The 3,998-nt window shown below is 42.3% G+C and overlaps 1 pseudogene; it reads right to left on the bottom strand.

Annotated features, from left to right (window-relative positions):
• On the bottom strand, positions 1-3,280 carry LOC138014953 (rab proteins geranylgeranyltransferase component A 1-like; annotated as a pseudogene).
• Between the last annotated feature and the right edge of the window lie 718 nt (positions 3,281-3,998).

The raw sequence follows: 3,998 nt of genomic DNA on the forward strand, positions 1-3,998 counted from the left end.
TACTCTCCTCCTCAACATGTTGCTGCTTGGCATCATCAGTATCAGTTTCACGATTCTGTTGTTCTTCACTTGATGGCTGATCCTCCCATTCTTTGTCAGGCTGTATGCTGCCATCTGCAACAACCTCTTTATCCTCTAGTCTTGTCTCCAATGCCTTATTCTCTTCATCACTAATACCTGGCTCAGTCTCAACAGCTGGTGCTCCACCTGCAGGCTCTGCAGCACTCTGATTGCCACTTGCAGGAAGTCATCCAATATTATGTCCTCAGGGTTGGGAACCCTCTGAAGGAATTCCTCACCAGGACAAATTTTTTTCGAACACCTCCTTCGCCTACACAAACCAACTAGATCTTTACTATCTCAACTTTCACTTCATCCAGTTAAGATGCAGCTCTATTTTGTTTTTCGTTATGTATGATAGAGAAAATAAGAATTACATTTTCATATAATATTATTAGAACTTTTGCCTAGACTCGCTTTGGGAGGCAATGTGGCCAAGTGGTTAGGGCACTTGCCTTGAGATCCAGGGATCCCAGGTTCAAGACACTGTTTCACCACTGGTTGAATTTGTTCCTGGTATTCCATGGTTCAGTTTTCACCACTGGTTGAATTTGTTCCTGGTAGTCCCTGGTTCAACTTCTCAGCTGTACTTGTAAATAGCCAGCAAACTGGTTTGCTCCCAGACAGTTGGTATTCTTAACAATTGTTGTTGAATGTTCTGTTTGTGTCGGTATTGTGTTTCAGTGGCCCTGAAAAGCCCCTATGTGGAGTGGTCAATTAAGTATGTACATGTACGTATTAAGTCAGCTCAGAAATGGGCCATTTGAATGAAATTTATTAAACAGCAGTAGACAATCCATATACCTGAAAAAGTGCTTCACCAAATCCAATGTTGACGCCAGGCAATGATAGAACATGAATGTTTGATGGCAATCAACCACACAAGAGGAATCAGATATTGCTTGGTTGAAGTACATCGACCACAAAACTGTTGGTTTGTCACTTGGTGCATCTTCCTATTATGTGAAAGGTAACAAGCTTAGAACTTGTGTCAAATGAAATAATAATAATAATAATAATAATAATACCACCTTTATTTGTTCACTTCAATGAAAGGGAAGGATGCCAGAGGTTATCCCTATCGAGGGTATCCACCCTCAGCTGGATGTAATTACTGCGAGTCTATTTTGATGAGGGAGGGAAACCGGAATGCCCGCAGGAAATCCCTTGGTGTCAGATTGAGATTGACTGAAACTCAGCCCACATACGACCTCAGGTTGAACCACGGTCTCAGAAGTGGGAGAAATGGTTTATAGCCCTTTAGCCGCCTGACTCCCCCGAAGCAACTGTTTACTGTACAATTAAGAAGGAATTTATTAAGTGTGAAGTTGCTTATCTCTGGCAGTATTTAAGAAAAGAGATGGGTCTTGGACAAATAAGTGCCACTTCAAAAAGGAGAAGAAAACCCACTTTTTGTGAGCCCAGCTGGACCCCTTCAGATTCCCTGATTGGCAGGGTTACAGGCCTAGGTTACATGTGCCTGTCTTCCACGCTATGTGGGGCTAATGGCTTTATAGCCATGATTGGTAAACCACAACAGCACGGTCCACTTTCAAACAGGACACAAATACCATAATACTTGATGTCACGTGAAATAGGAGACTTTCTGGGATCTCTCAAACCCTTCACACTCTCTGCCCACAAACCCCAACAAGATATGTACAACAAAGTAGACACCCTGGCCTACACGTCAACAAGGACCATGTGCACAACTTTATTTTCGAACTTCAAACTAATCAGAGGTCACTACCCAATCACAATCTAGAATGGTCCATCCTTACCAGATAGAAAATCATAACCCACTTTGTTAAAACAGAGAACAAATGTCCCCCCCTACCCCAGCAACAGTGTATCACGCTAATTCTAAAGAGAGTCATGAGTACATAAAAGAAATTGGGTCTTTAACAAAATTACAGCTAACCATGCACATTGATGTAAATCCATAATACCCAAATGACGTTGTACAACAATAATGGAAGAAGCATCCACACAATTCCTCTCATACATTATTTCGACCCTGCCCTTAGTCCGTACCTGCAGTTGATTCTGGAAGGCTAGTTGGCAGAAAATTCCATCTCCAATAATGGTGATGAACAGTTTGTTACCTGTGTGTTGCCTTGACTACTAAATATTGCACTGGGAAAAAAAATTTTACCTTCATCTTCTTGAATGGAAAATGGAAAAGCTTGTTAGCTGTGAGCTTTACGTCCGTTTTCTGCTGATGACAAACTTTTGCTGACAAAAATTGAACAATATAGAAGACCCTTGGGACAAGCCATTGTTGATGGACCCAACTCAATGACTCTCACATGCTCGGCTTCCTTGCATGAACGGTGGGCATTGACAAAACAGTAATGAAAAGCCTCATCAGATCCTTACCAGAACCTAGGTTATAAAACTTCCCTGGACACAAATTGCAGGCACTCTTTTCGGAAAATTTCTGGGACATACGAATATCCCGTTAGCATCCGTGCATTTCAGTAGCGTGGTTATTTGCAATTGGTCCCTGTGCAGCTGGTTAGTCTCTTTGTTGACTGTGCTGGCTGATGCCGCTCTTCGGAGACAGTAAAGACCACCAAAAACAGCACACATACCTGCAAAATGCCTGTGGAAGCTCCCTGCACCGTACAGTGGCCAAATAAATGTGTGTGTTCCCATATCGGCCAAATAACTGAAGAAACTTTTCCCCCTTTGTGTTGCGTTAAGTCCCCGTCCCCGTTGTAGTTTGCTGGTTTAACCATTTAGCTATTGCATGTATTATAAAAATGCTGCAGGTTTGGTGTCAATCGGCGAGACTGGAGAAATTCAGAGTAGGGTCTATCTTCAAATGCTTCATACTGGTCTTGCTGTTGCTCATAATCCATACAAAAAGTTAAGAATTTCATCAACATTCTTTTCTCTACAATGGCTATCACGTTACTGCTAAACACATCAGCTCTTGAGCATGGTACGTCCTCATCACGTCCATCCAAGTAGGTCCGATCCTAGTCACGGATTTGAATTCTGCATAATGCCCGATGTTTGCAGAAATCAAGGCCTCGACATGTGGACCTCTGGAGAAAAGGAGTTTTGGAGATAAATCGATGTGGAACCTTCTCCAATATGGCCTTAAGTCATCGTAATTCATGTTCACACCAATGGTTGGCTTTGTTTTCACTTCTCAATCTTTGAGCAGAGCCAGTAGAATCTTCATTTCTGTGGGACACTCCATTTTGTCCCCATGATGCCTCTTGTGCTTGTATCAACCACCCCAGTTGGCCTTTGGATGTTTCCTGGCTCAACAGCACTACCACCAGCATTTTCAGCTTCATCACTAAAGAATGAACTGTATCCTGCTTCTTCACCTCCACACACCTGTTTTCTTCTCCACTTTCGCTACTGTCCATGCACGGCATTCTTGTAATGAAGCCCACTTCATCCCCTGACTTCTCCGGGGACACAAAGGGGAGATTTTCTGGGTAGCCAGAAGTATTCATAGCACCCTCTGATGAGCCTCTTGATCCCTCCCTTCACATCACAGGGGTCTATTTCAAAGTGTTTTTTTAACTGAATAAAAGGAGAAAATTGAATGTTTGAAAAAGTCAACTTGTTTTTCACTTTACAATTAAAAGGAATTATCTGGAATTATCACAAATGTACACAGCTATTAATAAATTGTTAGTAAGCCACGCACAAAGACAAGAAATTATTGATTCCACACTCTCACCAAAAGTAAGACTTGACTACTACATTCTTGCTTTCATCTGCGTGACTTGGGACTGGAACTGAATAATTGCCAGACTCCAGGGCAGAGCATTTTCATTTTCCTGGTACCAGTTCCTACCAGATTGTCTTTATCTTCATTGGCATCTGCTTGATTTCCAGACTACTCAGAGACAAAACGGTTTTTAAGGACGGTGCCGACTTATTGTTAGTGCGCAATACGTTCTGCGCATCTC

Source organism: Montipora capricornis, chromosome 9 (genome assembly GCF_036669925.1).
Source record: "Montipora capricornis isolate CH-2021 chromosome 9, ASM3666992v2, whole genome shotgun sequence".
NCBI classification, from domain to species: domain Eukaryota; kingdom Metazoa; phylum Cnidaria; class Anthozoa; order Scleractinia; family Acroporidae; genus Montipora; species Montipora capricornis.